The 22,821-nt window shown below is 39.6% G+C and overlaps 1 pseudogene; it reads right to left on the bottom strand.

The window, feature by feature from the left end:
- Positions 1-21,694, bottom strand: part of LOC119526079 — a 34,644-nt pseudogene extending 12,950 nt beyond the window's left edge.
- Positions 21,695-22,821: the final 1,127 nt, after the last annotated feature.

Genomic DNA, 22,821 nt, shown 5'->3' with positions numbered 1-22,821 from the left:
ATCTGGCTTTGGTATTAGGGTAATGTTGGCCTCATAGGATGAGGTAGGTAGTGTTCCCTCCACTACAATTTTTTGGAACAGGTTGAGCAGGATTAGTATTAATTCTTCTTGGAATGTTTGGTGGAATTCCCCTGTGAAACCATCTGGTCGTAGGCTTTTCTTTGTTGGAAGGTTTTCGATTATTGATTCAATCTCTTTACTAGTAATTGGTTTGTTGAGATTTTCTATTTCTTCTTGAGTCAACGTAGGTACTTTGTGTGTTTCCAAGAATTTGTCCATTTTGTCTAGATTATCAGATTTATTGGCTTACAGTTGTTCATAGTATCCTCTTATAGTCCTTTTTATTTCAGCAGCGTTGGTAACAATGTCCCCTTTTCATTTCTGAGTTTATTTGTATCCTTTCTCTTTTTTGGTTTGTTAGTCTAGCTAAGGTTTTTCAATTTTACTGATGTTTTCAAAGAACCACTTTTGGTTCTGTTGATTATCTCTATTGTTTGTTTGTTTCCCTACTTCATTTATCTCCACTCTAATCTTTGTTATTTCCTTCCTTCTGCTCACTTTGGGCTTAGTTTGCTTATCTTTTTCTTTTGAGGTTAGGTCTCTGATTTGAAGTCTTTCTTCTTTTTAATATAAGCCTTTAAAACTATAAATTTCCCTCTCAGCATTGCTTTCACTGCATCCCATAAGTTTGATATGTTGTATTTCATTTTTGTTCACCTTAATTTTGCTTGTGATTTCCTCTTTAACTCACTGGCCGTTTAAGAGTATGTTGTTTAATTTCCATGTATTTGTGAATTTTCCATTTTTTCCCTCTATTATTGATTTCTAGCTTCATTCTGTTGTGGTCAGAGAATCTGCATTTTGATATTTTTTAATTTATTGAGTCTTGTTTTGTGACCCAACATATGGTCATCCTAGAGAATGATCCATGTGCACTTCAATGTGTATTCTGTTTTTGTTGGGTGAAGTGTTCTATATATGTTTGTTACCTAATTGGTTTAGAGTATCATTCTATCCATAATGTTATATCCATTATTGAGAGTGATGCATTAAAATTTCCTATTATTGTAGAACCATCAATTTTTCCCTTCAAATCTGTCAACATTTGCTTCATATGTTTTGGGGCTTCTTTTAGGTGCATATATATTTATAATTGTTATATCTTCCTATTGAATTTTCCCCTTTATCAGTATATAATGACTATCTTTGTCCCTCATAACTGTTTATGACTTACAGTCTATTTTATCTGATATTAGTAAAGCCACCCCAGCCCTCATTTGATTACTATTTGTGTGGTATATTTTTTCCATCCTTTCACCCTCAACCTACTTGTGTCTTTGAATTGAAGGTGAGTCTCTTGCACATAGCATATAGGTGGGTCATGCTTTTTTATCCATTCTGCCAGTCTCTGTCTTTTGACTGGAGAGTTTAATCCATATTCCCTTAAAGTCACTACTGATAATACAGGGCTTTCTTTTGCCATTTTTCTATTTAGGATTTGTAAATCTGATCCCTTTTTTGTCCCTCACTTCTGTTAATGCCTACTTTTATACTTGATTTTTTTGTGTTGTACCATATTGAGTGCTCTCTCATTTTTATCTGGATATATTTTCCATCTACCTTCTTTGTAGTTACCATGGGCTTAAACTTTAACATCCTAAATATATAACAATCATATTTGATTTGATAGCAACTTAACTTCCATAGAATGCACATAAACTTTTTCTCTACTCCTGTGTCCCCCCCAACAAGTTTTGGACTTGTTACAGCTTATATATTTGTACATTGTATGTCCAAAAATATGGATTTATCATTAATTTTTAAGGATTTGCATGTTTGCACCTGTAGGAAAGAAGACATGGAGTTACATACCAAACAATACACCACCACAATACAGGCATTTATAATTACCCATATGGTTACCTTTACAACCTGTCTTTCTTTCTTTATGCTGCTTTGAACTACTATCTACTGTCCTTTCCTTCTGTTCTGATGGACTCCCTTTAGCATTGCTTTGAGGGCAGGTCTAGTTGTGATGAAATCCCTCAGCTTTTGTTTATCTGAGAATGTCTTAATCTCTCCCTTATTTTTGAAAAAAAGTCTTGCTGGATCTAAAATTCTTGGCTGGCAGTGGTTTTCTTCCAGTAATTTAAGTATTTCAACCCATTGCCTTCTTGCCTTCATGGTTTCTGATGTGAAATCAGCACTAAGTTGAATAGGGACTCCCTTGTATGTAACACATTGCTTTTTGCTTGCAGCTTTCAGAGCTCTCTCCTTGTCCTATGTATTTGATACTGTGATCCATATATTACAGGGTGTATTTTTCTTCACATTTTTCTTGGTGTTCTCTGAGCTTCTTGGATGTTCACATTTACATCTTTTGCTATGTTTGGGGAGTTCTCTGTCATTATTTCCTTGACAATTCCTTTGTCCCCTTTCTCTCTTTTCCTTCAGGGACTCCGATGATGCATATTCTGGTGTGCTTGATGGTATCCCAGAGGTGTCTTAGGCTAATTTCACTTTTTTTAAAAATTTAATTTTATTGAGATTGTTCATATACCATACAATTATCCAAAGATCCAAAGTGCACAATCAGTTGCCCATGGTACCATCATACAGCTTTGCATCCATCACCACAATTAATTTTTTCCCAATCTTTAGAACATTTTCATTACTCCAGAAGAGAAATAAAGACAAAAAAGAAAACTCAGTTCCTCCCCTACCCCTAACCACCCCCCCTCCATTACTGGCTCATAGTATTGGTATAGTACATTTGTTACTATTGATGAAAGAATGTTAAAATGCCATTAACTGTAGGACATAGTTTGCAATAGGTATATTTTTCCCTATATACTCCTCTATTATTAGCTTTTAGTTATAGTGTCATACATTTGTTCTAGTTCATGATAGAGATTCTAATATTTGTACAGTTAATCACAGACATTGTCCACCACAAGATTCACTGTTGTATACATTCCCATCTTTTAACCTCCAACTTTCCTTCTGGTGACATATGTGACTCTAAGCTTCCCCTTTCCACCACATTCATACACCATTCAACACTGCTAGTTATTCTCACAATAACATGCTACTGTCACCTCTGTCCACTTCCAAACACTTAGGTTCAACCTAGTTGAACATTCTGCTCAGGATAAGCAACCTCTCCCCATTCTTTAGCCTCGTTCTATATCCTGTTAACTTATATTTCATGTCTATGTGTTTACATATTATAATTAGTTCATACTAGTGAGACCATGCAATATTTGTCCTTATATGTCTGACTTACTTCACTCAATATAGTGCCCTCAAGGTTTCTTCATCAACTCGTTTTTTTAATAAGATGGTTTTGTTCACACACCATACTTTCCATACTAAGTAAACAATCGATGATTCCTTGTATAGTTGCATGTTTCTGTATTCACCACCATCACCACTATCTATATAAGGACATCTCTATTGCTTCCACAAAGAAGGAGGAAGAGTCAAAGAAGGTAGAGAGACAAAAGAAAAAGAAAGAAGGAAAGAAAAATGACAGCTAAAAAGCAACGAAAGGAAAGATAGAATTAAACTAAAGTAGAATAAAGAGTCAGACAACATCACCAATGCCAAGAGTCCCATACTCCTCCCTTATGTCCCCCTCTTATAGGCATTTAGCTTTGGTATATTGCCTTTGTTACATTAAAGGAAGCATAATTACAATGTTTCTGTTAACTATAGTCTCTAGTTTGCATTGATTGTATTTTTCCCCCAACCACCCTATTTTTAACACCTTGCAAGGCTGACATTCATTTGTTCTCCCTCATGCAAAAACATATTTGTACATTTTATCACAATTATTGAGCATCCTAGGTTTCACTGAGTTATAAAGACCCAGTCTTTATCTTTCTTCTTTCCTTCATGTGTCCCACATGCTCCTAACCTTTCCTCTTTCAACCACACTCACAGTCATCTTTGTTCAGTGTACTTACATTGCTGTGCTACCATCACCCAAATTGTGTTCCAAACCTCTCACCCTGTCTTTTCCTATCTGTCTGTAGTGCTCCCTTTAGTATTTCCTGTAGCACAGGTGTCTTGTTCACAAACTCTGTCATCGTCTGTTTGTCAGAGAATATTTTAAACTCTCCCTTATATTTGAAGGACAGTTTTGCTGGATAAAGGATTCTTGGTTGGTGGTTTTTCTCTTTTAGTACCTTAAATATAAAATATATCACCCCACTACCTTCTTGCCTCCATGGATTCTACTGAGAAATCCACACATAGTCTTATCAAGCTTCTTTTGTATGTGATAGATTGCTTTTCTCTTGCTGCTTTCAGGATTCTCTCTTTGTCTTTGACATTTGATAATTTGATTAAGTGCCTTGTCGTAGGCCTATTCAGATCTATTCTGTTTGGGGTACGCTGCGCTTCTTGGATCTGTAATTTTTTGTCTTTCATAAGAGATGGGAAATTTTCATTGATTATTTCCTCTGTTATTGCTTCTGCCCCTTTTCCATTCTGTTCTCCTTCTGGGATGCCAATGACACATACATTCATGCGTTTCATGTTTCCTTCAGTTCCCTGAGATGTTGCTCATATTTTTCCATTCTTTTTCCTATCTGTTCTTTTGTGTGTAGGATTTCAGGTGCCTTGTTCTTCAGTTTCTGAGTGTTTTCTTCTGCCTTGAGATCTGCTGTTGTGTGTCTCCATTGTGTTTTTCATCTCTTGTGTTGTGCCTTTCATTTCCATAGATTCTGCCAGTTGTTTTTTCAAGCTTTCATTTTCTACCTTATGTTCATCCAACATTTTCTTTATAGCCTTCATCTCATTTATTATATCTTCCCTGGACTCGTTGATTTATTTTTTTATTTGATTTAGCATATTTCTTTGAAAATCTTTAATATATTGTTTCATTAAAGTGAAAGATATCTCAACTGTATCTTGATTGAGGTGTAAGTTTGTTCCTTTGACAGGACCATATCTTTGTAGTTTTCTGTTGTCTAGGCATCTGGTTTCCTTAGTTACCCAGTCAGATTTTCCCAGACCAGAACAGATTTAGGTCTCAGAATGGGGTCATATTTAGGGTGTATATTAGAGGAATGACAGGCTTTCCCGTGAGGTTTCCAGTTGCTGTGCTTTCCCTAACCTGCCCAGCAGGTGGCGCCTTTCAGCCTGTTGCTCCCTACTGGTGTAGGGAGATGGGCCACTTCAGTTTCTGTTTTGGCTGTTTTTCCCCAGGCTCTGGGGTCTGGTTCTGAAGGGAAAGCTGGGCCCCACCTCCTTATTAAGATAACCCCCCTTGGGAGTTTTCATCTGCATTTGAATTGTTGTCTCTCTGGCTCTGTTATCTCCTCCCCGGTCTGGGTCAGAGCGCTGGGAACTGAAAATGGCTGTGGCGCTCTCTCTTCTGAGCCCCTCAGGTTGAGTGAGAGAAAAAGGGACAGAAAGCCCCCTTTTGGAGCCAGTACATGGTCCCCCAGATTCACTCATCAGCCAGAGGTAACACCTGGTCTTCTGGGCTCCCCCTCCCAGGTCAAATGAGTCTTCTGGTTTTTTAGGGTCAGTTATCACTAAAAGCCTCTGTCTGCTTGTTGGGGGTTTGTAGCTTGTATTCAGCAGTCCGCATTTGTTAATTAAAACCCCAGCTAGAGCTCAGCTGAGCTGTATTCGCTTGCTCCACTCAGAGAGTGCTGCTAGTTTCTAGCACAACGAGGTTTTGCAGCTCAGACTGCCATGGGAGAGGGGCTCTCCACAGATTTTACTTACAGATTTTATGCTGCAGTCTCAGGCATTCCTCCCAATCCAGGTTGGTGTATGATATATGGACAGTCACAGTTGTCTCCCAGCAGTTATTCCAAATTATTTACTAGTTGTTCCTGTTTGTTTATTAGTTGATCCAGGCGACTAACTAAATTCCACTTCTTTCTGTGCCACCATCTTGACCCTTCCCCCTAATTTCACTTTTGAAATTTCTTTTTTCTTTCTGCTCCTCAGCCTGACTCATTTCAAGTGTCTTGCTTTCAAGTTCACTGATTCTTTCTTCTGCCAGCTCGAGTCTGTTCTTGAAACCCTCCTAAGCATTTTTCATCTCATTTATTGTGGTCTTCAACTCCAGTAGTTCTGTTTGGTTTCTTTTTAAAACTTCTCTTTACTAAGAATCTCATATTGCTAATTCATTATTTTCCTGATATCCTTTAGTTTTTTCTCTATATTTTCCTTCATCTCCTTGAGAATTTTTCTGATCCTTATTTTAAAGGTTTTGTTCAGTATTTCCACATTTTGGTCTTCTTCTTTGTTGTTTTCTGGATTTTTATCCTCTTCTTTGGAATGGCCCATCATTTCCTGTTTCTTTGTCTTATACTCTTGTTGCACACTGTACATTTTAATATTTTAAAATGTTAACTCTGAGATTTATTCCCTGAGTTGTCTTTTTCTTGGTTTTGTAACCAGCTGGTGATAAGACAGAGATTTTCTTGAGCTTCAGACCTCCTATCATGAAGGTCTGCCCAAGGCAAATGCAGTGTGTAGGTCTTTTCTGTCTTTCTGGGCCTCTGTCTTATCTTGGGCTTTTGTTTGTTAGTTATTTTGGAGTTCCCCTGTTTACAGGAGTTTGGTTGTCTCCTCTGTTTCCATGGAGACAAATCACCCTCTCCCAGGTGTTTGAAGCAGAGCTTTGTCCAAAATGTCCATCTCTATAGATTTTTTACACTCCTTTCATTGTCTCAAGCTGCTTTTGCCTGGAGGGCAATTCTGCAATATAAGTCAGAGGCATAATAAATGGTTAAATTGTGTCTCTTCTACAACTTTTCAGAATTAGGGAGGTCTTTTGTCTCCAGGCAAGCTCATACTTTAATTCATTCCCCCTGCTTTCCCTTTATTTTATTGCAGTAGCTGAGATAACACTAAATACGGTTTTGCATTGAATTTTTCATTTAGTTATTTGAAAAATATTTACCGGTTACATCTTCTGTGACAGAACTTTCTTCTGGATGCCGGAGTTACAGAGTTGACAAGTAACAGACAATCTGGCTTATCTGTGTAGCTCACAGTACTATCTGTGAGTCAGATTGGTTCTGTTCCCATCTGCTTATCACAGGAAAATAGATTGGACTGTCCTATTGCTTAATCACTGGGAAAAAGGACACTTTAGAAGAAAAATGTTCTGGGGCTATAGGGCCTCAAGTGTTAGCTGTGTGAAGGGGTTCTGCTGAGTGATAGCCTCTTTCCCCCTCATTGCCCAATGTAGCCTCTCTCTGTCCTTCTCCTCAAACCCTTGACAGTTTTAAAGAAACAGCTTGTAGCCCCAGTGTATCTCTGGGAAATTATCCCAGTAACAAAGGCCTCCCCTATTTGGGAAGATTTCATCCAGGTGTGGAAATCCCTCAGGGATCTAAGCCCTTCTTCAGGGATCTAAGCCCAACCCAGGGAAATGTCTGGCCAAGACCATCTCTGTTTCACCCTCTCCTATGAAGCTTCTACAGTCCTATAGTTACCCCACATCTGGGAACCAGTTCAAAGGGAACTGTTACTGGGGACTTGGGCTTCTTCTGAAATGTGGTCCCCTATTCACTACTCAGCCTGGATTCTCCTCTGTATTCTTCTCCACTTTTGATTGGAATAAAACCATTAGCACAATTATGTGAATTATTAATTCCTCCTGGAGCCATCACAAAGTCAGTTTTCACTTCTTTCTGTGGGCAAAACTAAGTCCCTCTTGTTAACCTCCTGCCAAGGACGTGTGCTGCAGGCCCTGTGGAGCTTCTCAGCCTGGCCAGCAACAATCCGCCTAATAGGGAGGGCCCATACCTGCCCTGGCTTAGCCTGGCATTGGCAATGGCCCCAACCTGCCTCTGGCAGAACCCTAGAAGGAAAGAGTTTTTTGGTTTCTCTGACACTTTCTGGTCTGCTCCTCGAATACACAAGTATGCAAATTGACAGTTGTGTGGTCAGAAGGAAGTTGTGAGTGGTTATTAATTTCTCCACCATAATCTCCATCATGTTAAATCATTAACATAGTGAACCCTGGTTTCCAACTTCTATGTCTGAATTTCTAAAGCCTGGAAGATGTGTTTATTTCAACCTTTCTCTCCACTTCTCTTTGCTTTGTCATGCTGCGTTCCTCTCTTCTCAGGGATATCTCTTCTATCTCCAGGTCCTACCATCCTTGGACAGACACTCTAGAAATCTTTTAGTACTGAAGGGTCATGCTCAAAGTGCCACATCTCCTTACAATTATTATAATTGACTGCTTCCTCCCTGAGCAGGTGCCTTTTTGGACACTAAGTCAAGAGAGCTTAAGTGACTTGTTCAAAAGCACACTGTGAAGAGGAACAGATCCTGGGGCATGTAGAGGGAGGGGCAAGGAGCTTAGATCCCAGGGCAAGGATCTAATCTAAATCTATGTGCCCTTCCCAATCTAACATAATATATGTATTTGTTTGCATAAGTGTTTGTTTATGTGTCTGTTTATCAGTGCACTAGATAGGATGTGCGTCCACATGCACATGTTTTATGAATGGCTGGGAATATCCTTTTGTATCTTTTTAGAGTGAGAGAGTTTATAAATAAGGACATCATTGCAAACAAATGTTTGGGTATATGTGTGTGAATTTTCCTATCTCAGTGAATGGCACTACCATCCCTGAGGGTTGCCCAAAGTAATTGATCATTCCTCCATTTAATCACCACTATTTTTCTAGTCTATCTCCTGGACCAGACTACTATCATTTCTTGCTGTGACTTCCTAACTTGGTGTCCAATCTACCCTCCACTCTAGAGCCACATTGTTCAATCCTGCCACTTGTGGTCCTTATTCCTCCTTCCCCCTCAAGAGGTGCAGTTCCATCGTTCATTCTGCTCTGGTCCCTGGGCCTGCTGTTGATCCCTCCACCAGGGCCCCTGGCCAGGGCCGTACCTCTTGCCTGGCTCCTGCCAACTGGTCCCTCGGGTTTCAGTTCTAACCACGATCTCTCTGAGAAACCTTTCCCACCCATGCACTTCCAGCCATGTTGTTCTGTAGGTTTGCTTCTTGGTCCTTTCCAGATTGTGAACTCTGGAAAGAATATATCCTTATACCCTAAGAATGTCAGGTCGAGCCCAGCCTAAGGCAGAGGGACAGGGCAACAGCTGCACCATCCCACCAGCCACCAGGTTGCACCCACCCAAGCCTAAGAGGTAGGCTCCTTGTGCCTACCTTGAGTGAGATCAACCACGAGGCCACAGAGAGCAGCGTGGACTAGGAGCTGGGCATGCATAATGGCCATTATATTAAGCCTGAAAACTACTATTCTCAGAATCCTTCGAGAATGCACGCTCCTCATCCAGGAGTACATTTCCCACGAAGCTCCACACGGCTTTGCTTGGGGCTGGAACTTCCAGCTGGAATGTAGAATGTGTTGTTGTTTTGTTTTTTTTTATACCCTCTTGCAGGAACGGTGGCAAGTCCAGGCTTCCCAGGAATGGCACCTGCGAAGGCCTGCTTAGCTGTGTCACTGTTTGTCAGCTCCCAGTGTCACTTAATGTTCCTGGAAATGGAAACTTAGGAGGGAGTGGAAATGGGGCAGGGATCTCCATAGCTGTACCGGAACCCCTTGAACCAAGCAGAGGTGAGTGGCTAGAAGACCGATGAGCTCCCAGCTCCCAGACTTTCTCCTAATCACATTGGCAGGGAAGGATCCTTGGTCTCCGGGGAACCCAGTCCTCTGGGAGCCACCCTGTGAGAGCCCCAGGCATCTGCTGTAGAAGGCGACGTAGAGGTGTGGGGCTCCTGGCTGCTCTTTGTGGCTTAGTCTCCAGGGAGGTAGCCTGTAGGGTACCAGCCCTTCTCTCTTGCTCTAGATCCTCAGTCCTAAAATTCCATTCAGCTCCTACTTCAGGGTCTCACCTCTTCCATTCTTGGCACAAGGATCCTCTAATCCTCTAATCTCCAACTCTGAAATCTTGGTATTGTCTTTCAGACTCTCCGACCCTGTGCTTTTTCTTTGGACCCCAATATTATCTGTTGTTACATCATATTGAGATTGTCCCACATCTAGTGCCCCAATAAGTGCGGGGCTGCAAGTCAGCTAAGGGCTTCCACAAGTCTGTCTAGAGCAGACAGTGCTGTCATTGGACCACAGTTTTCCTACTTAGTATGAAACCCCTTGGATTCAAGGCAGAGGGTGTGTGTGTGTCTTGGGATGGACAGTCTGAGCAATTATCTTCATTGGACCTCATTCTTCTCTTTTGTAAAGTGGGAACAGTTACCCTTAGACAGAAGAATGGGCCTATGTCTCTTGGCCAGTCTCTTGGACTTCCCTAGCCAATACGATGTCTTTTACCCCACAGAGGAAAACAAGACCCTAGGGCATAGAGGAGAAAGACAGGCACTCCTCTCCAGATACTTCTGCCTCAGGTCAGTTATGTGGCTGTGTTTTGGCAGTTGCAGGAATCAAGCTCATGTTTGAGAGCTAGAAAAGTAATCTGGAAGCTATTGATGAACACTGACGGTGCTCAGACTGTAACATGTGAAGATGAGGCCACTCTGGTGGAGGATGCCTTGAGAGGAAGGGAAAGTGGGCAAACTAGTCAGTCTCCAGTTCCATAGCTAACAATAATTCTTGTATGACCTTGGTCACTTACTTTCCAGGTTTCAGTTTCCCCTGTTGGGTGATATGTTTATGTGGGGTAGGGGTGTGATAATTGACACCTCCCTGTGTAAAGGGTATTCCTGCAACCGCCCCCCCCCCCCCAAAAAAAAAGAAATTATTTTAGCTTCTCATTACACCACCAGAGGTCACTATTGACTAACAATTTCAATCTGAAGACCAGTTGGGTTATGTTAGATTTGAAGACAGCCCTGTTACTTTTATAGTTTTATGCACTCTACTTAGAAAATGAAACAATTCGCCAGGTAAGACTTGAATTTATTCAGCACTCTAAGCACAGAGGGAAACAGAAGTCTGTTAAATTAGTGATTCCCAAACTTTGCTGCACATTGGAATCTTTAAATAATACTGGTAACTGGCTCCCATCTCCAGAAACTCTGATTTTATTGATATAGGGTGCAACGTGGGTATTGGTATTTTTAAAAGGTCCCCAGTGATTCTAATGTGCAGCAAAATTTGGGAGGCATTACATGAAGCTCTCTTCTCAGTTCTAAGAAAGGACTGTGAATCCATTCTAAATTTTATATGGACTGACTTCATAGGAGAAAAGCAGTTTGCAGAAAAACATGGAATATGGTTGGGCACAGCTTCAACTCAAGTGGAAGATAACTGCCATCTGTGCCATTTAGTATTCCCAGGTACTCACTGGAGTAGCCAGATAATCAAATTGAGAGTAGAGAATAACAACTTTCATTTATTGAATTCTTATAATACATAATGTTATTTGTTTTAGCTTATTAAATCTTCAGAACAAGAGGTTAGGTACCATCATTATTCCCATTTTACACATAAGGAAACTGAGACACAGAATGGTTAGATAATTTGCCCAAGATCACACAACACAGCTGATAAATTTCAGAGCCAGGGTTCAAATCCAAGCAGTCTGTTTCCAGAGACCAGACTCTTATTCACTATGCTATTCTACCTCCTAATCCACAAACATTGAAATTTTCTCTTTACTCCCCCTTGTTCTACATTCCCTTGTCAATAATCACAACCTTTTTCATCACTCTTTCACTCTCACCTTCCATCTTTGAAGCCTACATTTCTGACCATTGTTCATTCTGAAATTACTCCACTTTCTGGCACTATATATTATTGTGTGCTCTGGGGAGATACAGGGATATAATAACATTTATTTTCTCACTATGTGACAGCCCTTAATTAAAAATTTTATGTTTATGATATCATATGAGCCTCCTGATAGTAGTATTGCAGATGAAGAAATGGGCTTGTTGAGATGAAGTAACTTGTTTAACTGATGTGGTTTGGGCTCAGGCTCTTTGCCCTGACTTTACTCAGAGCATGTCCATCTATCTTACCAGAGTCCCAGTAAGAATTTACAAGGGAAAAAGGAAAAAGGAAGGAAGAGAAGAAGGAAGAAAGAAAGAAGAAGGTAAAGAAAAAGGAAGAAATTAAAGAAACAAAGAGAGGAAGGAAGGAAAGAAAGAAAAGGAGGAGAGATGTTCTACTGTTAAAAATAGTGTTAATATGATAGAAGAAGTCCAAATTCCCTTAGTCTGAGACTGAAGAAGTGGTTTTCCTAACATCATACAGCCAGGCTGAAATTATGAAGAACTGTAATCACTTATTTTGGGGATTTCCCTTTGGTTTGGGCTGGTATTTTTTTTTTTCTGGGTGTGTATCTTGTGTCTCCAGCTAAAGAGCAGGCTCTATGTTTCACTACTCACTCACTTCACTCAGCCCACTGGCCCATACACAGTAGTATCAAAGAATCATCAGATGCCTTTAGAGCTCAAAAACAGCTTAGGGATCATCTTGCTCACTCCCCTCAGGGCAAATGTGGAAACTTGGGTCCAGGGAGATTGAATGTTTGCACCAAGATCACTGTTAGTAGTAGAGCTGGGACTATAGTCATTTTGACTACCAGCTCAATGATGTTTGCACTACTCCGAATTCAAAACATTTGTTGATTTGTTCATTGATTTATTAATGTCAAACTGACCCAGTATTGTAGTTGGTACAACACTTTATCTGTGTGGAAGCTTAAGGCTTTCTTTCATGAGACAGTTACCATTGTAAATAATTTTTGGCTTTAATACAAAGATTTCAGATTCATCCAGCCAAATAGTTTAGTGAATAGTTCTCAAGGTTTGATCTGGAGACCAGCAGCATTAACATCACCTGGGAATTTGTTAGAAATGCAGATTCTCTAATACCACCCTAGACTTACTGAATCAGAAACTCTGGGAATGGGGCACAGCAATCTTCATTTTAACACACCCTCTGGGAGATTCTGATGCATGCTCAGGTTTGTGAGCCACTGGTTTAGGTTAAAGTGTCTATCTGTTTTTAAAAATATATAACTATAATGAAAAGACTTTGAAAGATTATATGTAATGGGTTTTGTTTTTTGTTTTTTTTTACTAGATATCCAATTTGTATATTGTCTTGGTTAGGACTTCTCTGGTCCAGAAACAAGGAAATGTCACAAAAGTATTTTGTGAATAATCCAGTTTTTACCAAATAATTATTCTCTAAAATAATTCCTTTTAATGAATTTAGGATTAGATTATCATGATAAAAGCAATACACAGCCAACAACTGCAAGTATGTGTGTTTAACAGGCACTTTAGAAATAAGAATTTCTCTTTTTGTGTGTGTATGTGTTTTAATTAGAGAAGTTATAGATTTACAGAAAAATCATGCAGAAAATACAGAGTTCCCATATACCCCCCTCACTCACATAGTTTTCCCTATTATTAACACTTGCAGTACTTTAGTTACAGTTGATGAAACAGTATTATTATAATTATACTATGAACTATAAAGTTCATAGTTTTCATTAGGGTTCACTGTTTGTGTTATACAGGCCTCTGATTTTTTTAAAAATTTTTTATTCTAGTAGCATATATACAACCTAAAATTTCTCCCTTTTAATCACATCCAAATATAGAGTTCAGTGTTATAAATTACATTCATAATGTTGTGCTACCATCACTACCATCTATTACCAAAACCTTTCGAACACCCCAAATAGAAACTCTGTACCAATTAGGTATTAGCATTAATTCCCCAATTCCAAACCTACCCTAGCCCCTGGTAACCTGCATGCTAGTTGATGACTCTATGAATTTGCTTATTCTAATTATTTCATGTCAGTGAAATCATACAATATTTGTCCTTTTGTGTCTGGATTATTTCACTCAACATGATGTCTTCAAAATACATCCATGTTATAGCATGTAACAGAATTCATTCCTGTTTGAATTTCTAAAATTTAATATAGGTGGTTCATAGAAAATTGTTAGTTCATATTCAAGAAAAAATCATGTTAATTCATGAAATAGATATATTTATTTAGGTATAGTTAATTTATATATGCTTGCCTGTGTGAGAAAAGAAGAAACAATATATGCTTCTAATATTTGAATCTTAGAGCTCTGTTACCAGTTAGGTAACAGATGTCATATAATTTCAACAATAACTTAGCCCCATAGATAATGTTCTCAGTTCTTTCAAGGTAGGAGTCACTTCCCAAAATCTAATAAGGCACTTCCCAGAAGGGACCACTCCTGAATGAGGCAGAAACGAAAAGAACTCAGCATAACCCAACCTGGAGGTCTACAGAAATGTAAATTGTCCCTTTGAGAAAAGGAGGCATCTGTTCCTTCAGTTCTATTTTACTGGATAAAAAGGTAGGGATGGAAGTGTGTGTGTGTGTGTGTGTGTGTGTGTGTATGTGTGTGTGTGTCACTGGGGGTAGGGGGAAATTTACTTTCTCAAGGAAAATTGGGAACTGTAGCCTAGGGGACTATTCTGAGAACTTTGTAAGAATCTGTAACGGAATTTACTCATACTTGTTACTGCCTGTCTGATTTGTTTTCCTAAGAATAATTAGTAGCACCTAAAGGTTGGTTTTGGGCACTGCCTGTGGGGAAATCTCAAAGCAAAGAGTGCAAGGTGATGAGAGCTGCTGAAGGGATGAAACCTGACTGGCCTCAGAGGAAATTCTGAGGGGGAGAAAAAGAAGGTCCCTTCTGGGGCACCTCCCATGGTTATGGATGGCATCTGGAGAACAGGGTTAGAGGGTGGCTTTGGTGGTAATTTGGGCATAGGTGTAGTTACTACTTGGTGTTCTAAACTAAGTGCCATTCACCCTTTCTTTAAAGTCCAGGAAAAGTTTTAGACCCCAATATGTAGCTATGCTTTTAGTTGCTGTCACAGTCCACAAGGCCTACTTCAGTAGCATTTGCTATTATAAATTTCCAGAGTAGCATTCCCACCTTGCATTTTGTCCTAATGAGTTGTTATATATACATAGAAAACTTAAAAGACATAGGACGATGTAAGAGCAAGAAACACTGACCTAGGATATATTGTTCCATTAGACAAGCATTTCTTGGATGGAGATTCTGGAAGACGTTCTGGACATTCATGTGTTTAAAATAATATGTTTGGTTTCTATAGTTTTAATTGATAAATAAAATTATTGAAACGAAATATTCCATTAAAGCAAAATAATTTGAAAGACACTAAGAGTTTTTTCAGTGAGAAAAAAAGAGGCTTAAAGTTAAGATTAACTTTAAGAGGAGAGCTGATGAGCATTTGCTATGATTGTCCCAGTCTGTGTTGCCTGTTCAACCCTCTGGTCCAGTGGGTCTGGGAATGTTACCTGAAAAAGGAGGAAAAGTATGGAGGTCAAAGACGGGAACAAACTCTCTGCTATAGCAAAGAATTAAAAGGATTGTATTATATGGACTTAATAATGAATTACCGCAGGGAGGCAGTGCTCTAGAACCCTCCTGATATCTGAATGACACATCCATATCTCTTCCCAAGCCTGTGAGTTTTACCAATCAATGTTGCAAATGCAGTAGCCAACCTCAGACTTTCCTGCAGGCTGTAGGGCAACCAATCCTACCTCACTGTCCCCTCCGAGTCTGTTAGCAAATGAAGGGGTACTCACAAATGGAGCGGCATTCGTTGCACACATATAGAATGGATCATTGAATCAATAGCATGGGCCATTTTGAGAGCAGCCCTCCATTTCTATAGAAGCCATCAAACTGATCCAAACATTAAAAGTAATAAGTTTTGCTGATCTTTGTGTCACTTTACTGTCTGAGTGCCAGCCTCTGAATACCCTTGCATGCCATATTCTGGGCGCTAGCTGTCAGACCATCATTGGAGAAGGGTGCCTGGTGAGGCCTTGGCAGTCTCCTGAGATCTCACAGCTATAACTCACATCTGCTTGTGACCTCTGAAATTCCCACTATAACAAGGGTTCTATTAAAAAAATATGTCTTCTGGAGTTTAAATTATGATTATTACTCTTCCTTTCATTAACCCATGAAGAGCAAAAGTGAATCCACGTTGTCTAGAGGGAAGGAATAGGTCATGCACTTCCCCCCAGCGTGTAGAAGCCCAAACTGTAGCGATGCCTCCAGGGCCTATGATTTGCTACTGGCATTCAACCCTTCCCAACATGCCTTCATCTACCGTTGCAGTGGAGAAGCTAAAACAAAATAGCAGTCAAATTATTATATTGGATCCTTGGGATTTACATGTAGAAAGTAAGAATTATAGTGCACAAAACTCAAAAGTAAAAGGAATATATCTTGTTATTTTTCTGTAATTGAACTTAGTCTTAAGTTTAAGCCTCTGTTTTGGTTGCTAAAGTTGAGGAAATGCAATATACCAGTGTTCTAGTTTGCTAATGCTGCCAGAATGCAAAACACCAGAAACGGACTGGCTTTTATAAAAGGGGGTTTATTTGGTTACACAGTTACAGTCTTAAGGCCATAAAGTGTCCAAGCTAACACATCAGCAGTCCGGTACCTTCACCGGAGGATGGCCAATGGCGGCTGGAAAACCTCTGTTAGCTGGGAAGGCACGTGGCTGGCGTCTGCTCCAAAGTTCTGGTTTCAAAATGGCTTTGTCCCAGGATGTTCCTCTCTAGGCTGCATTTTCTCAAAAATGTCACTCTTAGTTGCTCTTGGGGCATTTTTCCTGTCACAGCTTCTCTGGAGCAAAAGTCTGCTTTCAATGGCTGTCTTCAAAATGTCTCTCATCTGCAGCTCCTGTGCTTTCTTCAAAGTGTCCCTCTTGGCTGTAGCTCCTCTTCAAAATGTCACTCACAGCTGCACTGAGTTCCCTCTGCCCGTCAGCTCATTTATATGGCTCCACTGATCAAGGCCCACCCAATGGGCAGGCCAACACTCCATGGAAATTATCCAATTAGAGTCATCACCCACAGTTGGGTGGGGCACATCTCCACAGAAACACTCAAAGAATTACAATCTAATTGACACTGATAATGTCTGCCCACACAAGATTACATCAAAGATAATGGCGTTTGGGGGACACAATATATTCAAACTGGCACAACCAGAAATGGACTGGCTTTTATTAATGTATTTTATTTGTTTTATTTTATTAGTTTACAAGTTTACAGCTATACGGCCATGAAAACGTCCAAATTAAGGTATCAAGACGATAATACCTTTTCTGAAGACCAGTTACTGGCGAGCTTGGGCTTCTGTGACAGATAGTAAGGAACTTGGTGATGTCTGCTAGTCTTCTCTCCCGGGTTTCATTGCTTCTAGTTTCTGGCTTCAGTGGCTTTCTCTCTTCAGCTTCTCTGAGTGTGTCCTTGTCTCTCAGCTTCTCCCTGGGTCTTTTCTTCTGTGAACTTCTCTCAATTTTAATCTCTTAGCTTTTATCCTCTTATAAAGGACTCCAGTAAAAGGATTAAGGCTAGCCCTGGGGCAGGCCTCAACTGAAATAACCTAATCAAATGGTACTACCTACAATAGGACTGCACCTATTGGATTAAAAGAGTGTGATCCTTTCTGGGGTACATACAGCCTCCAAACTACCACAGCCTCCATTCTCTGAGTGGGCAAACTAAATCTCAGTCAGTTCAGGAGACTTCCCCACATCTCTGTGTCTGTGTATCTGTGTTCTAGAGTTGGGAGTAGGGCCCTATGTAGATTCAAGGCTTTTGGAGGGAAGTGGAGGGGGTTGGAAATCCAGGCTGGCATCTTTATCATCTCATCCATGCTGACATCTGCTGAGATGTTTGTATTCCCCATTGGTTTTTTGTAGTCGGTCCTTGCAGATCATAGCTGCATCTGCCTTGTGACTGCAAGGCCTTTCTCCATCTTTATTTCCTTCCCCTCCAGTCTAGGGCTGTGGGAGACCACGGGGGCTGCGTATGGCCCCCACCATCTCCACAGTATTCCTGGGTGCATGGAAATGTTTTTAATCCCCATCCTCACCCTGGGGTAAACAAGGAGGCTGGGAGGCTGCTCAAGCCCTCTTGCCTGCACTCATCGCAGTACTACTTCTGCTCTGTGGTTCCTGCATTGTCCTGTAGGGGCTTTGGCATCTCTGTAGACCACCTGTTTGTTTTGTTTGTTTAATGTTGTTTTTCCAGTCCTTCACTCTTGGATTCTTTTCATTTAACTGGGATTTCTAGCATTGCTTCCTCCCTTGGGCTACTTCTTGTGTGATGATGTAGAGGCCCGGCTTTTGGGCAGAACCAGAGCCCCTTCTCAGGGACATACACCTGCCTCTAACCCCTTTTCTCCCCTCATATCCTCCTTCTCTCACCTCTGGTAAGCACACTTTATCAAATCAATGGTTTTGGAGGGAACCAACCCAAACTGATCACATAGTGTTCCAAATCTTTTCATTTTATGAATCCATCTAAGCCTTTAAAAGTCAAGAATTAGACTCTCTGGTTTTGCAGTGTCATCTTCTCCCTGAGAGCAGTGAGTATGTAATTCCAACACTGCCACCTAAATTGGGCCATGGGTCACAGAAAAATGGCAGAAACAACAGTTAACACATCAAAATTTAAAGGATGAGAGAATGTGTGAGCTATCCACCATTTGCCAAGCACTATACTAAATACTTTAAATGCATCATTTCATTTAATCCTTTCAATAGCACTTGAAGGTAGATAGAAATGAGGAAATATTGGCTGTGAGAGATGAAATAACTATTACTATAATCCCATTTAATTGTATTCAAACTCATTCATTCAGCAAATACTTATCAAACACCTACTATGTGTCAGGCAATGGTCCAGGTATTGGGGATAGAGTTTGAAGAAGACAAAGTCTCTACTCTCAAACTGCTTCTTTTCTAATAGGGAAGAAAGACAACAAACAATAAAATAAAGAGGAAGACTGGAGACTGAATTCAATCATGTGGGCCTTGATTGCATCAGTCTTGTCTACATAATGAAACTCCATGTAAACTCGAAGCTTGGGTGATCTTCCCTGATTCAGAGGATACATCACTGTGTGGGGAGGGTGATGTATCCTTACTCCATGTGGAGAGGGCACTGAAACTTGCATTTCAGACCTTCCCTATGCATTTTTTCTTTTGGCTTCTTATTTGTATCCTTTTTGCTATAATAAAACTATAATCATTACATATAGTGTTTTTAATGAGTTCTGTGAGTTGTTGCTGGCCACGTGCCTTCCCATGTGACAGAGTTCACAGATGTCAGCAGCCTTTCTTCAGAGAAGGTATTGTTCTGCTGATGCCTTGATTTGGACATTTTCATGGCCTTAGAACTGTAAATTTGTAAGCTAATAAATCCCCATTGTAAAAGCTAACTCATTTCTGGTATTTTGCATTCAAGCAGCTTTAGCAAACTGAAACACAGTCCATACACCCTTTCTCATTTAAATTCTTAAACAAATATTTATTCAGTGCCTACTATATAGTTGAGATACATGTAATGAACTTTACTGTCCCTCTTAGTAACAGTATGATTTGGGAGAAGTCAACCTCATCTGTGTCTTAAAACAAAAACCCACATATTTAAAGTATACAATTTGATAAATTTCAACATATGTTTATGTGAACCCATCACCAAAATCAAGATAAGGAACATATCCATCATCCCCCCCAAATTTCCTGTTTCTTTGTAATCTTTCCCTCATACCCCTTCCTGCACCCACGCCCCCCAGATTCAGACAACCACTGCTTTCTGTCACTATAGATTAGTTTGCATTTTCTAGAGTTTTATCTAAATGGGCTCATACAATATGTGTCCATTTTTGTGTCGCTTCTTTCACACAGCATACTTATTTTGAAATCCATCCAGGTTGTTGCATGTATCAATAGCTTTTCTTTTTTATTGCTGAGTAGTATTTCATTGTGTGGATAAACCACAATATGTTTATCCATTCATCCACTGATGTTTCTAGTTTTTGACTATTATACAAAAAGTTTCTATGAACATTTGTGTAGAAATCTTAAGGACATATGATTTCATTTCTCTTCAATTCTAGGAGTAGAATGGCTGGATCATATGGTAAGTATGGTAGTTTGAAGCTGTTATTATATCCCCAGAAGATCATGTTCTTAAAGCTAATCCATTCCTGTTGGTGTATAGACTTGTGGGTGGGACCTTTTGATTAAGTTATTTCGGTTGAGGCAATGCCTCAGGGGGGTGTTAATTCTCTTGCTGGAGTCCTTTATAAAAGGATGAAATTCAGAGAAATATAACAGAAGCTGAGAGAGAAAGCCACAGAAACAGAGAGGAAGTCACTGAAGCAAGAAGCCAAAAGCAACAAAACCGAGAAGGGATGGGAGAGACCAGCGGATGGCACCATGTGCCTTGCCATCTGACAGAGGAGTCCAGGTATCATCTTAATGATGCCTTGATTTGGACATTTTCATGGCCTCAAAACTGTAAGCTTGTAAACCAATAAATTCCCATTGTTAAAAGCCAGCCCATTTCTGGTATATTGCATTTTGGCAGCTTTAGTGAACTAAAACAGTAACTATATGTTTAACTTTCTAAGAAACTGCCAGACTTTTCCCAAAGTGGTTGTATATCCTGCCAGTAATATATGAGAACTCAAGTTGTTCCACATTAACACCAACACTTGTAAAGGTCAGTATTTCTAATTTTAGTCATTCTAAGAAATGTATAGGTTTCTAATGGTGGTAATTTGCATTTCCCTATTGACTGATGATGCTGAGTGTGAGATGTGTTTATTTGCCTTCTGTATCTCTTCTTTGGCAAAATGTTCAAATATTTTACCCATTTTTTAAAATTGGGTTTTCTTATTATAAGTTTTGAGTGTTCTATATATTTTTGGATACAAGCAAATATTTTCTGCCTGTCTGTCCTAAAACTGGTTTTCCAAGAGCAGACCTTTTCAATTTTTATAAAGTACAATACATACCTGTTTTTTTTCCTTTTTTGCTTTTGATGTTGTATCTAATAAAACTTTGTCTAATTCAAAGTCACAAAGATTTTCTCCCATGTTTTCTTCTAGAAGTTTTAGGTTTTACATCATCTATGATCCATTTTGAGTTAATTTTTACATATGGTACAAAGATTTGATCAAAGTTGTGTTTTGTTTTGTTTTGTTTTGTTTTAAACCTCATACAAGCTTTATTTTAACAATCTATTAAGATAGTTCTGGGACTCTGTCCCAATATGAGAGATGACAGAACTTTTTCTCATACCTATTAATAAAATGTAAATAAACACAGTTGTAAATGGAACTTACAAACTGTTGACTAAATTCTTCTTTTGCACCTACTTTAGTCATTATAGTCACCAGGGAAAATATATATATGTATTTTTTTTCGTAAGTCTCACAGCAGCAAAAGGGAGTCCACTTCGGTGGTAGTGCACCACGTGGGAAAATAAGCCTTCTGGCTCCTTCCTGTCTTCCAAGGCAGTAGCAAGTCCTTCCTCTGTTCTCCTTTTAGCCAAAGCAGCCAAAGATTTAAAAGTCTTTGGTTCATAGAATGTTTACATCTGCAAGTACTTCCTGTTGAGCTCCACTTGACACTTAACTAAGCTGCCCTAACGAACACTGGATACTTCAGGCAGCGTTCCTGGAAAACTGCTGTAATTCAATTTACCTCGAGTCCTCATGTTCCTCTTCTTTATTCTTGGGGCTTTTATTCATTTCACAACGGCTGGAATCACAGCTATAACGGCCTACTTGTAGCATCCATTTTTACTTCTCCAGAAGTTCCCGGCAGGCTTTCAGCAACTTCCAGACCTGCCATTAGCGGTCGGTGAGGCAGCCTTGCAGCTCTAGCTGCGTGGTAAGGAAAACCATGGCGCTGGCTGCCCAGCGTCCTGGCTCCTGAGCACGCACAGCTCCGTCGCCGCCGGGTTGCAGAGCCCACAAACAGCCGTGGGGCACCTCAAAGTTCATTTTTTTACGTATGGGTTTACAATTGTTACAATCACCATTTGTTGAAAAGACTATCCTTATTCCAATGAATTGCCATTGCGCCCTTGTCGAAATTCAGTTTTCCTCTATGTTATGGTCTTTTTTCATTATTACACTCTATAGACCCTTTTTAGACATTTTCCTTAATTGTCCACCATTCCTCTCTTTTGCCCCCCGTGAAATTTTAATCCACAGACTTCTTTACATACTGCATGTGTTTTGGTGTTTTATACATTAAAAGAGTAAGATATTTTTGCCCTCCAAACAGTTTTCACCTCCTTAGGGATGACATCAGCCAGCTGAAAAGGCATGCTTTGGGCCAAAACCACACTATCTTGATTGTTGTAGCTTTAAAATAAGCTGTGGAATCAGCAGGACTAGTCCTCCAAGTTTGTTTATTTCATTTATTTGGCTAACTTCGACTTTCCCAGTGAATTTTTGAATCATCTTGTTGATTCGTACAAAATGGCCTGCTGGGGTTTTGACTGAGATTGGGTTCATTCTATATGAGTTGGGTACTTCATTCTATCCAGGAACTTCATATGTATCTTCATTTATTTGGATATTCTTTAATTTCTCTAAGCAATTTTTTTTTTTTTTTTTTTTTTTATTGTACAGGACTTACACATCTTTTTGTCAGATTTAACTCTTAATATTTAATATTTTGTTTTTATATGGTAATTTTATTTTCACTTTCTGATTGCTGCTAGCATTTAGACATACAATTGATTTTTGTGTACTGATCTTGTATTCTGCATCTTTGCTAAGTTCACTTATTAGTTTCAGTAGCTTTTTTATAAATTCCATTGGATTTTCTACATAGATGATCATTGCATTAGTTTTCTATTGCTGCATTACAAATTACCACAAGCATAGTGACTTAAAACAAGACATTTATCAGATCAAGTTCTGTAGGTCAGGAGTCTGAGTGGGCTCTGCTAGAATCTCAGCTCAGGGTGAAAATGACCATGTCAGCTATACTCTTATCTGGAGGCTCTGGGAAAGAATCT

This window comes from Choloepus didactylus, chromosome 1 (genome assembly GCF_015220235.1).
Source record: "Choloepus didactylus isolate mChoDid1 chromosome 1, mChoDid1.pri, whole genome shotgun sequence".
In the NCBI taxonomy this organism is placed as follows: Eukaryota; Metazoa; Chordata; class Mammalia; order Pilosa; family Megalonychidae; genus Choloepus; species Choloepus didactylus.
This window is presented reverse-complemented; position numbering and strand designations above follow the sequence as displayed.